The sequence below is a fragment of the Meleagris gallopavo genome, chromosome 7 (assembly GCF_000146605.3).
Source record: "Meleagris gallopavo isolate NT-WF06-2002-E0010 breed Aviagen turkey brand Nicholas breeding stock chromosome 7, Turkey_5.1, whole genome shotgun sequence".
Lineage (NCBI taxonomy): Eukaryota > Metazoa > Chordata > Aves > Galliformes > Phasianidae > Meleagris > Meleagris gallopavo.
The window spans coordinates 20,619,783-20,633,386 of record NC_015017.2 but is presented as its reverse complement, the minus strand read 5'-3'; the positions used below and the strand labels follow the sequence as shown (position 1 = coordinate 20,633,386).

The following is a 13,604-nucleotide window of genomic DNA, read 5'->3' as shown; positions in this document are numbered from 1 at the left end:
ACACTCAATTTTGTCTCAACAGATTCATCTCAAAGCATAGAACCTCTCACCCCAATGTGCAGCTCACCACTAAGAAAAGCAGCAGCAGAGGCACGATTCAGAAACAGAGCATTCAAAGCAAGCAAGCCAGAGACTTTGCAGAAGGCATTACTACCATTATGTTTCACTTTGAAAGTAGTAAGAGAAAAACAACAGTAGAAAAATGAAAACAACCCTCCACTACTATTTCTCTGAATTTCTTCGTAAATATTAGATGAATATTTGGGATTCAGCCTGAGCCATGTAAATTCCCTTTCTTGCACAAAGCGTTTCTCAGAATGGTCAAGAAGAACCCTTGATTTCATTACTCCTGGCTCTAGCATCAAGAGACTACCTGGTCATCCCAATCAGCTCACTAAAACCCATCCACTAATTCACTGTTTAGTTATCATCCCACGTACCAGAATGAGTTTTCTTGGCCAGCTTCCCTTCACAAATGTGCCAGTCATAATCCTGTGATTGCATCTCGATTCTTCTACTGAAGTGACGGTAAATCCAAGGCTAAAGGTTGGATGTGCCTGCCCTGTTTTCCTGTAAAACAACCAGGAAGCCAGCTGTGGGGAGAGCCATGTGGTGTGTCCACAGAAAGAACTACTAAAAATGGGTTAAATCTAGATGACATGAAAAGATATATTGACTTCCTGTATGGATATTTGCTCCTGCCCTATCAGCCCTTGTGATATCCCACACAGATTATGCTGAGCAGAGAGAAGGGCCTACATTAATTCCAAGACGTCTGTTTGCAAGAAGCCTCAATTCAGATCTATCACCTTGGTTAGCACCTAGAGACTGTCACCTCTCATAGAAATTGACTCTTCATCCAAGTTGTGAGGGCATTTTGCACTGTTACGAGGCTCCATATACCAGGAAGCATGTATTAAAACATAACATTGGCAATTATAAGAGGCATACAGACAGCGAGCTATCTAGGAATTACAGGCTGTGGCCATTTCACCAAATCACAGGATTGAAGGAGTTGGAAGGGACCTACAGAGATCATCAAGTCCAACCCCCCTGCTAAAGCAGGCTCCCTAGAGAGTTACAGAGCACAGCTGGGTTTAATAAAGTGTATCTGAACTGGGATTTGTATATAAATATTTTCCAATAATTTCTCAGGATTTATTTCACTATTTTTTTCCCCTCACATATTTCCTCCAGTGTTCAGCTTTTCTGATACTTAAAAGAGTCTGAAATTGGTTCTGAATTGGTGATTAAAATACTTGTCAGCTATTTTCATCATTCAAAACAAACATTTATCTTTTTAAAGACTGACAGTATTCTTATATTTGTGATTTGAAATGCATCTTGCTGTTCTAAATTGCCACTTTAAATGTTGAAATAAAGGTTTCAGTGATCCGGAATACTTTTTCTGAACAGTTAATTTTTAATTCAGTGAGTTATAATGCCTTATGGCAATGCAATATCTAAAATAGTTTCAAGACAGTTGATTGGATTAGTCATTGCTCTCCCACAACTCTCGACTCCACTAATAGCATGAAAGCTAGTTCCAGTCTGCCTAGATGAGCAAATACTTCAGCCAGAAGTCAAGTCCTGATTTATAATATATCCAGCTGAGAAGCGAAACTGGGAGGTATTCCTCAGCACATCACTCTTGCTGCCTGATCAATGCAGCTGAAGGCATGGCACCATTTTGTACCAGACTCAGAAATTAACGTTCCTGCAGGCATCATATGTCATCTAGTTGCATTTGTATAAACCAGTAAGAAGTCAAATAATATATTTTTAAAAAATTATTCTTACAAACAATGTCAACATGTTTGAGATTAGGCACAATAATGTACATGATGTAAAAGACAAGAATATCCAGTTATGAAAAGAAAAATCTTTGGTATATGAACAACACAGAGACAAGAGACAGAGAAGTGATGAATGCAACATATGGGTCATGGTCCTAAGGAACTGAAGGACATATAAAGTCAAGGGAGTCATGTAAAATTTAAGCTTAGAAATTACCTTGTTACATTGATTGAGGCTAGAATGAAGAGAAGACCTCATATACCACAATATGCTTATAGTAAAAAAATGAAAATCACAAACATCTTAATTTGCTTTTTGGTTTTTTTTTTGTTGAGGAAAATGAGGAAAAAGTCAGTAAAAAATATAGATAAAAAAAGAATATTCTGAGCCTAGCAATTTTGAGGAAGAGCCAGTTTGTTACCACTGTTTATCCAGTTTAACATATTAATCATTCATAATTGTTTATTATAAACATTTTGTACTTTTTTTATAATATTGTTATGACAGAGGTCCTTTTTCATCCCTTACAGTGCAAATGAATTCTCACGCTTCAAGTTGTGGGACGGTAAAATGACACATACTGCCTATGGGAACAGTTATTGTGAAATACTGATTCTCAAAGTGGGAAAGCTTGAGGATAGAGATAGGGATTTAGTTTGGAGAAAGTCATAATTGTATATATGATAAATACATTCAGATTTTCTCTCCCTTTCTGCCTATTCTCACTTGATCAAATTCATCCTATTCCACCTTCACCTCCTCAAACATTTTCATTTTTCTGTCAAGCTCATGAGAAGCCTGAATTGTCTTTAAGTAAACAGGATCTAGGGAGTGAGATGTAAATGGACTCCTCATCCCTCCCTACTTCAGCCTTACCAGGCATGCTGAAAACGGAATGCCTGTAAAACGTGTGTATACTTCTGGGCTACATAGGATTGTGGCAAGGTTTTCTGGCTTTTTGTTGGGTTGGGTGGCGAGGGAGCTTTTAGGTGGACTACAGGTTGACAGCAAAAGCTGGGAGAAAATTGAGAGAAATGAATCAGAATCATAGAATTGCTCAGATTCAAAAAGACCTGCATCATACTACCTTGACTCTAACAACCCACCCTAAATCATGTCCCCAAGTACCACATCCAAATGGTTTTTATGAATATAATGAAAAATTCCAAACCCCCAAAAAGGTCAAGATCAAAACTGCCACTGTTGTAAAACACTACATTCTTTACCAAGATTGCTTAATAATTATGTGAAAATTGCTGTCTCCTCTCCTTTCAATCAAACGCACTCCAACTTTTGTTGTGCTAGAACTCTTCAAACAAAACAAGTCACAGGACTGTTATATTTGGCAATGCTGTCTACCAACATGTCTAAACCCACTAAGTCTCTGTGATACAATACTCAGCACATCACAAGTTCCTACATGGAACTGTGGTGTCCAAAAACTAGTGCAAAGCACAGGCTGAACTGGGCCCTCACAGCATGGTCTCTGCTACCATCCTTCTGCTCATCATCATGTCCCAAAGAGTAATAGGATAAAACACACCTCCAACTTCAGATATCTTTGTAATAACATAAACTTGATTCTGAATTCAGTGGAACTAGAAGAAGAATTGGAAATAAAGGTTGCTGAATTTACTCCTGCATGATACCTTATGTGTTTAGTAACTATTAAAGGTAATACTAGAGATTTAAAAAATGAAGAACATTAAGCATTTTTCAGCAAGAACACAATGATCAGATATATAAAAGATGGTTAAAGCATAAGACTGTGAATAGGTCCTTACATAGCCTGTCTCAGAAACTGAAGTAACTATGTCCTCTAAGAAGAAAGGACCTCAGGTAAAAAAAATGTGTGCTATATTACACCATCAAATCATAAGATACCTAGTTTTAAATACATTTAATTTTTGTATTTATTTTTCCAGGCTGCACGTCAACTATATTTGACAGAGTGCAGCCAGAATTACACTCTGTCACAAACTCCTCCTAACACAATATGAACCTGTCCGTACTGCCTTTTATAGGAAGTCCATCTGGATCTGGAAAGCAGGTTGTCTGCAAATCGAGTTTGCAGCAGGTACCTGGGTTTCTTTAGGAAGATGTCTCTAATGAGTTAATTTTGCTTTTGTACCCTGCCAAGATGTAGTCACACTGCAGAAAGCAGGCAGAATACAGGGCTGTAGCTATTTTGATCTCCAAGCACCCTTCAGAAACACCCTATTTAACAAGCAAAGTATATGAACCCCAACTGATCCAAGTTTTAATTACTTCAGACTTCATTTCACTGCCATTGCTAGTATATGTTTTTTCAATTTCTAGATGTAATGATCCATCCCCGTCATCAGTGCTTAACACAGTAGCTTGGCACATGAAAGATGAGTAACAAAACCAGGGGGCGGCTAAGGTTAGTGGTGTCTATGCTACTAGTGCTCACAATAAATCCAATTCGTACATGTATCAAAAATCCTTGTCTAAGTTCTGGAGCAAAAACACCTAAATCTTACTTTATTATTATTATTTTTTTTTCAATACATATCTAGGATATATTTTTTTTATTCATCCACAAGGTAATAAAAGCCTGTGTTTGTTTTCACCAAATTTAACAGAAAGCAAGATTCTCTGGCCTTATCAAACAAGATGCGCCCATATCCAGAGTGACTAGTTGCTTAGATTATGTCATAATGATGTATCAATTCTTAGAAAGTTGAGGACTGTTTTCCCTTATGTAAACTGAAAAACTGACCAATGGAGTTAACATCACTGTACTTTTGAAGTTGTTTACCTGTCACAAATATCTGCAAAAATCCCTCATTATTGCTCTTAGCCTATTATTTTGCAAGATATCGTCCATAACTGTGCAGCAGTTTCAGTGATCAGCTCTCAGAATAACTACTACTTCAACTTAAATCCCTTGTTTCTGTCTGTGCACATTTAAACTGTGTGCTGTTTGGGGTAGTTATTTCCTTTCTTCCCATACGCAAGTGTTACACACACCTTGGTATCTTAAATATCTAACACAATCATACAAAAATATTCGAAGTATACAAAGCAACAGGTAATGTAGACACAAATGAAGCAGAACAGTTTACAGAAAGAGCCAAACAGAGCAAGAAAGCAGGTTTTTAAGAAAAAAGTTTGAGAAACTTTCAGAAATGAGAACATGTCCTACAAATATGCAATACAGGATTTTAATTGAGATAATGTCTCAAGAATTTAAAAAAAAAGTCCCTGAAAGCAGTTAAGGGTGATTACCACTTTAAGAAAGTCACCCAAACTAGAATCATCACACAGAGAGAAACAAACCTGCCAACTGCTGGAGAAAAGGGAAAATTGCTTACTGGGCAGAATTCAGAATAATTCTAAACAAAGTTTCACTACCCACAGACATTATTTAGCCATTTTCACAATCTTCTCTCACATAAAAGAGAACAAATGACTCATATTTCATGTCAGACAAGCAGACAACCAGAGGCATAACTCATCCTTTTCCAAAGTGCTAAGCAATCAAGAATTCCCACAGATGTCAACATGAAATTCTCATCACATTGTTTTTGAACGCTGTATTTTTTCATCTAAGCATTTATATATAGACTTAGATACAAAAGCTTTGACCTATCTTATGGAACTTAGCTCATAGTCAATCTTACTTTAGTCACAGGAGAGACTAAGCATGTGACCCTGAAAAAAAATGTCATTGATGAGACACTTACAGAAATCTTATGGGCAAAGAGGACAAAGAAAAGGGAGATAAAACCTTTAAATTAATTAAATTAAAAGACATTTATTGCTAGAAGATATACAATGAAGTCAGATCTGTTTTGAAATAGAAAAATAGCTTTTACAGAAAAGTAAATAAAATTGAATGCTTAATACTCCTCTACATTTTTTTTTTTAAATGAATTGTTATTTTTCCCAACTTTATTTTTCTTTTTTCTTAATAATCTCAGTACTATCTATTGACTAGGAATTAGGCATGCAGACACAGCGGGAGGGTACTATATCAGCTGTATTTGCTTTTTAATTTTTAATTTTTTTTCTTAACATGTCTGTTAATTTATCATTCCCCACTCTCGAGCAAAATGCATTTTTGTATCTCCCAGCAGAGTCATTAAATATTATTTAGTGCTGGTTCATGGTTAGCCTGAACTTAGACTTCACAAATGTATAGAAACCTGTCTTGAGGGGAAAGAAGAGGGCAAGTCTGAGCTCAGGGTCCATGAGTGACAGACTCACAGACAGCCTGCGTAGCAGCTAGGCAGGATATAATCTAGAGCCAAATTTACCAGCATGTGAGAATCACTGTTATCAGACTGCAGCCCAAGAACACTCATAAGCTATATGAATTCGTTAGAAATAACAATTATAGATTTAAAAAATCCAAAACATGAAGCGTTTCTTAACTGTTACTCATTTTCAACTTATAGTGATTAGCAAAGCAAACGCTGCTGTTAGCGAACCAAAGGATACAATGGCTCATTGTAGTTTGGATTGAGGATTTGTGCAAAATGCTACTTTCAAATAATTCTACTTAAAAGGTACTTAATTAAGATTTCTATTTTTTTTTCTGGTAGCATCATTGCATATTTTATACACACACACACACACACACACAGATACGTGAAGTTGTAAACACCTCAAATTCATGAAATACAAAAACAATATTTAGATCTTAGAGCAGATAAGGCCTCATTGCTACTGATACAAGACTGTAATCTCACTTCTTGTATTATGTTGTATAGTTGTCATTTATTACATATGACTAGGCTACGGACCAGCCTCTGCTGTGCACTCCTACGATTTGGCTCTGTATTAGACTCAGAGATTGGCTGAGGTCACCTCTGGAGACTGGCCTATCCAACTCCCCAAAGCAGGTTGCTCAAAGACATGGCCCATCAAGCTTTGAATATTTCCAATGATGAGTCTCCACAGCACACATCAACAATCTGTTCCCATGACTGGAGCTAATACAGATCTCCAGTTTCCTCATTTTTTTTAAAGAACGAGGAGTGTTGCACAGTACATGGGATTTATCTGGAACTGTTCAGAAATTCTTTGATATGAAAAGCACTTTTGAATTGTATTAGTTACAGTGTAATTTTGAACCAAACCAACGCTCCTTTGAAGTATTTAAGATCATTAAGGTTGCTGCTTTACTAGGAATAGTGTGAAAACCTCATATAGCTAATGCAAATCATTTGTTTGCTTTCATTATCTCTATGTCATTTTTTTCTTTCAAAGCATGGTTTTGTAATAGAACAAAAATGTTTTGGAAAATGTTCTCATACATTTATAGGCCAGACATAGAATCCGCTTCCATAAAATGCTACAGGTAGTTTTATATTTGCCCAACAAAAAGTAGATAACAAAACATCCTGAATATCTGGTAAGCATTCCTCATCAGGCCTGTAAGCAAACAGTTCTACAATGCTTTCCAGCATGAAGAAATAGTATGAAGTATACTGTTTTCCAGCAAATTTTAAGTATATTTAGTATAAATGTTTTCTCAGGCCCTACATGTATTACTTGTTAAACAAAACCAATTAAGTTTGCCATTAAGTAGGAATGCATTTTTAATGACTTGTGTACACTGTTTCTTGTGTAAATTTTCAGAATTATTAAAAAAAAAAACAAGTTTGGATTTGAATTAAATCCAGTAAAGCAACTGATTTAGCTAGATAATTTCTAAATTGGTCTTGTGCTTCTTGTATGAGCTGATTAATAATCTTCTAGACTACAATTTAGTTTCTTTTATTAGTCTCAAACAATCTATATGAAGACGTGTCCCTCTATAACTATCACAAAAAAAAAAAGCTAGATATTTCAATTTTTATTTTCCCAAGTACAAACTGTTCCTAAGGGAAACTCTAGACAATACTGTGCTGTCTCCTTTGCAAGAGTTGCTTCAGAAATTAATGTTTTATCTCAATTCACGTTGTCCTAGTTTGTGAATGTATTTAGCCTATTTTAAAGTCATACTCTAAAAATATTCTACACAATAAAATCTTTTTTCCTTTTCCTAAGTAAATCTATACAAATGAAGGAATACACATTTAGACTGTCTTTTTTTTTCTTTTGTTTCCTCTGTATCTTAGAAACTAATGCATTAATCAATGGAAAGAAATATTTATCAATCCTAGGCCACAAGCACCTCTCTTGTTCAATACAACTGACCCTTGCACAGTTTTTACTCATTGTAATTAGTAGCTTACCGAGGATTTTCAGGACATGACTACTATGTTAGCTCACATGAGAAGACATTCCCTGTAGATAGGGTACCTATGGTCACTACATTTTTAAGGACAAGTGCCTAAGTAGACAGAGTATCTCATGCCAGTTTGTCTTAGCATAGATAGAGCCAAAATGTCTAAGAAAATCAGATCATTTTTCTTGAACTGTAGGCATAATTAATTATTTAAGAGTTGTGGATGTGTAAGAATTTCTATTCTGAAATAATATGAAGTCCTGAAAACATGGTAGAGGATCATCCTACAATGGTCAATCTCCTTTAGTGCGTTTAAAGACAAAGAAGGTTGAACTGAAGGCAGTCTTAGTAATGTTTAAGAAAAAAATTAAGGAAAAATTTAGGGTAACTTTCTTTTCCATTAAGCAATGATAATGTGGCTTATGTAATGGAGATATCTTTTAGGAGGTCTGTTTTGAACCCTATCTAATTTATGATGTACTTTACTGGAAGGTTGTTGTACATGGTACATATTCTCCTCTTTGTAGACTAAGAGAAAGAAAGGTCAGAAATAATAATCAGACCATCTTCTACATCTTCTTATCAGGGCAGGATCACTATACATACTTCCCAAGCGATAGTTCATTTAACCTCTTCCTTCGCTGAAAGATTTCATACTTTCCCTTGACACTCTCTTAAACCTCTTCGCTGTTCTCCCTATTGGGAAGTTCCTCTCAGTACGTCATCTGGATAAGTTCATTTTTGCAGTCTGATTTCTTCTATCCTCTATAGATGTAAAGAACAAAAATAATCTCTGGTATGCAGCTTCTAACAATCCACTGACTTTTGACATCTTTCCTTTTGTTTTCATCTCTAGACCTATTCCAGAAAGCCTGATGAAGCTACTGAAAGAGCCCTCTTGAGGCATTCCTAAAAGAAGCAGTTATCTTCCTCAGAAATATCTCAGTCATAGTTTCCTATGGCAAGTAAATCTGATAATAATTTGAAATAAAGCAGATGCTTCAAAAACATTAAAGAATATGAAAGATCTCACTCTCAAAGCAACAGTATTGAAGAGCAACTAGAAAATAGAGCCTAGAGAGGGATGAAAGAATGAAAGCATTGAAGGACAATATATCTGGAACATAATCAGGTCTTTAGCTTAAAATGCACTTAAATAACCAAGCATTTGAAAGCTTCCTTAAGACCCATTATTTCAGTTAAGAAGTAGTGTAGTTACTGCTTTAGCCTTGTCATCTTTGACCAATATCACTATTAAAAAGACTAATAGACTCCCAAAGGCTTCTAGATTTATTCCTATATTTTTCTTTCTGGCCTTAACAGAATTTGCTTGTTACTGTTTTCACTATGATGCTTTTCAACATTATGAACCGTAATACGAAATGATTTTTAAAAAGCAAATGCTGTAAGCAATCTGTTTAAGGAGTAGACGGAAGATGAAGGAAACTGATTCATATGCTTACAAGGTATTGAAATAAATTACTAAGATAGATGGTGGGAGATGGTAGAAAACATGAAAGCACAAACTGAACTGGATGTTTGAACTGAACTGAAAATAGAGAGGTCATATCCTCTTTTACTTGTAGACTTGTAAAAAAAAGGAGGGGGAACAAAAAAAAAAGTACACAAAAAAAGTATACAGGCACTTTAAAATAGAACAATGGGAAGATAAGCACACTGCTGAAACAAAGCAATGTAAACAGAACAGACTGATAAATGTGCTCTTTTACTTTTAGTAAAATGGTGCCTCAGTCAGAAATGTGGTATTTCAAGTGATATTTAATACGGCAAGCAAGGATTCTACCAAAATGTTAATAATAAACACAAAGTAAAATAATTTTTTTTCTCTAAAGATAAGTTTCTCTAAAGGTAAAGAACACTGAAAGGGTCTCTACAGCAACACAGTGACAGAAATGAAAGAGAAAGAAATGGTGACACAATTATCAGTAAAAGTTAGGAGACATTAAAATGCTAAACACCCATGTCTTCTTATAGTCAATGAATATAAACATGTTATAATTATGAGATAAACAAGAGAGTTTGGCAAAACAGATTATAATAGCAAAAAGTGAATAGACAGAAAGCTTACCAACGTCCTGGGCTCGCTGCAAAACTCCAGAGGAGGGATCTCCAGAAAAGATCCTTCCCACTGGTAGTCAGTTCTTAAATGGGCCTAGGAGAGGTGCAGCCAGGCTCCACCCCTTCCAGCAGCACAGGAGAATTGCCTTCACCTGTGCTCCTGTGGCTGACTCATTGTTCACCTCGGGTGATCAATCAGAGGTTCAGGCCGTGATTCGGCAGTTCCCATACATCTTCATTATGACATCATTGTCATTCTTTAAACATTACTAATACTGAATAAAAAAGATCAGCATATGTTACAGGAATTGGACTAACCTGCCAGAGGAGACTATGTCTTACAAGTCACTTAACCAATGATTTAACTAATTACTTCACCTACAGTAATCTTTCAGTTGTTTCCATCAAGTTTTGGGAAGTTTTCATTGATAGAAATCTAATGAGAATAAATTTACAACTAAAAAAATGGAAATATGTGCCAGAACTTTTGAGCTTTGGGAAAAAACGTTTTGGAGATTTTGCATGATACTGCCCACTTGACTACAATAATCAGTTCAAACAGAAATATCAGCTGTAGATTTTAATGGGTAAAATTTAAAATGGAAAAAAAAGAACATTTTAGTAAATTATTTCCCTAGAGGTGTTCAAGGTCAGGTTGCATGGAGCCCTGGGCAGCCTGGTCTAGTATTAAATGGGGAGGTTGGTGGCCCTGCATGTGGCAGGGGGGTTGGAGATTCGTGATCCCTGAGGTCCCTTCCAACCCAGGCCATTCTGTGATTCTGTGATTTCAACTTTATGATTTTTTCCCCTTATGCAATTTGATCACTGAAGTGCTCTAAAAGATTATGCTAAAAAGAATCTGATAGCACTCCTTTATCTAATGTTTTTCTAAGAGCAAAACATTTTTTCTTAGTTTAAAAGTGAGCATATATATTGTTCAATGTATAATACATTTGCCAGTAAAGGAAATTCAGTTTGTCTTTTGCCATTTTTTCTTAATGTCAACAGGAAGTCTACAGTCCAAAGACAGTTCTCTCTTACTCTTGTGGAATCCCATTGCCTCTAATATATACAAGTTGTCTTTGGTAGAGAAACTGAAGAATATATCCCTACTGTTGGAAGAAATTAAGAAACCTATAAAGCATACTTAGCCCAAAAGACCTAGCATGTGAGTTGGTAACGGATTTGAGAAAATTAATTAAATGAAAGAAAATATATATATCCAAAGGAGTATAAAAAACACAATTGTAACTACACACACACACACACACACATACAATTAAAGCAAGCTTGTACCACTTTTCAAAAAATATTTGCAAATAAGTACATACTACCAGATTATTTCTTATAACCAGGAGCAGAGAAACATTCACACTTTATTCTCAGTTCTTCAATTTAAGGTAATAAAAATGCTTGGAAAGGATCAGAAAAATTCCACCTGGTAGTCAAACTTCAATGCTAAGTTTTGTGCTTTTGTGTTTGAACACATCTGCTTCTGTTAGTTATGTACAAAACTCCTACTGCAGGAACTCTAGTGCTGAAAGTGGGCATGATGTAGTGTGATATGGATATTAGCAGTGAAGACATCCTTAAAAGTCAATAATCAGCTATCCTTTAAAATACTTGGCATTCAGATAGTACACTGAGAAGAATCATATTCACAGGCATTCATAAAGTCTTCTGCTTCAAGGCCACCTTTATTTTTGAAGTAATCTGCCATTTATTTTATATAGCTTCTGAACTCTTTTTGACATTTACAACTCCTGAAATTTCAAAGCAAGTTAATGTTCTAAGAAAATAATTTTAATATAGATTTCAGTGATCAGTAAGAAGTTATTCTTACCCCTGATATAAAGCAGTATTTCAAACAACTGATAGGATATATGATTCCATTATACTTATCTACAGTGTATTCCCAAAATTCATTATATCAAGGCTTTTACTTAAAAAGAGTGATTATGCAAATTGCTATCATTTTCCTAAAATTTCCCTAGAATTGCTTGGATCATACTTCATTATACAATAAAAATTTGATCTCCTTTTCTTCCCTAGACATGGATACTTCCTTTAAAATAACGAAACTACCTGTGACTATCTGACAAACTGGAGACAATCTGATTAAGGCTGCCTGTCTCTAGCTTGCTTTCTTGTGTCTAAACATTTCAGCAAATATTCAAGATCACACAAATTAGGCTCAAGAGAATAAACCAAGAAGGTGTCAGTCTTGACAGCAATCATCCTGTTATTGTTTCACATTAATTCTCAGAGTCATTTTTAGCACAATCTTTTTCCTTTGTACTTAATAACACATGGGTCAAGCTTGAAAAACATAATGGAAAAAGTAGGTGCATTTCAAGAATGCAGTACTCATCAGCCAATACAGCTCAAGTGTTAGACATTGTAATTATGAAATAAGCATTTCTGAAATAAATGCAACTGAATAGGTTTTCAACAATGACAGAAAAACACCAATCCATTTTCAAATACTGTAGGATGAATGACCACAACTCTTGCAATGGGGGGATGGAGCAGTCAGCTCAAAGTAAATGAATTCACTGGGAGTCTTTTAAACACATACCTCAGATAAGGAGCAGAGAAGAAATCCATTTTAGAAAAGACGCTGAAAGAGCTTGATGTCCACCTGGCCAATTTCTTGTGCTGTTTGAAAAAGCAAGACGGTTCAGATTATGAACCGAGTTATATCTGTAGCATTACAACCAGGTTTGATCTGTATGTATCTAAAATAAGGGTTTCTGGTAAAATATTGGATCAGAAAAGCTGAAGAAAGGGTGAGATACAGAAAAAGAGAGGAGGGGATCTTTTCTACCTGCAGAAAACTCCCAACCACTTGGGTAAAGCATTTAGTCTTTAAAGCAGAGCTTCTCCATGGGAATGTTGCTCCTGCAACACTGCGGCTTGACTATAGCATTGCTTGCTTCAGTTCTTAGTATGTTTTCCATATGAAGGAACAATGTGACCTCTGTTACTTCTAAATAGCTCTTGAATAACAATAACAAAAAAAGAGAAGAAAAAAACCCACAAAAATCCAAGCTGGCAAAAATCCAAAAACATAATTACAATGAAATGCAACTTGCAGCAGAATATTGTGCTGTCAGACTTGACTGCAGCTTTTAAAACATTTTTAAAACCACCAAACTGGATTTTCTCTTTAATTATATGCTTAGCATTAACCACAAAGAAAGAAAAGTCGGGGGAACACCCCATATGGACAGCTAATATAAATGAACTAAAGTCTAGGATTTAACATCCTGCTGGCTTACCAGATAAAACAGGAATTTCAAATGTATTATCAGAAAGACAAAAATAAAAACCTAAGAGATAGTGGTGATAAAATGCTCTCTAATAAACTTTCCCAGAATCCCAGTTCCAAAAGATTAACAAGTATTCATAAATTACTGCATTTGCACTGGGGGAAAAGCAAACAAAAAAAGCCAAAAAAGCCACAGTGCTTCCTGCTCTGAGGCTCACTCTATATTACCTAATACAAACAAATAGCAGACAAAAA

General features: G+C 35.5%; 1 protein-coding gene across 5 annotated transcripts in view; it reads right to left on the bottom strand.

Moving 5' to 3' along the window:
• Window positions 1-12,755, bottom strand: part of LOC100546043 (sodium channel protein type 1 subunit alpha-like) — a 107,461-nt gene extending 94,706 nt beyond the window's left edge. For 3 of the 5 annotated variants that reach the window (XM_019617153.1, XM_019617157.1, XM_019617156.1), the window contains exon 1: window positions 10,089-10,126. The gene's annotated coding sequence lies outside the window, so the exon portion shown is untranslated. Of the gene's footprint in view, window positions 1-440; window positions 571-10,088; window positions 10,168-12,656 lie in introns of those variants that run through there. The other 2 variants (XM_019617154.1, XM_031554205.1) reach the window with 2 other exon arrangements.
• Window positions 12,756-13,604: the final 849 nt, after the last annotated feature.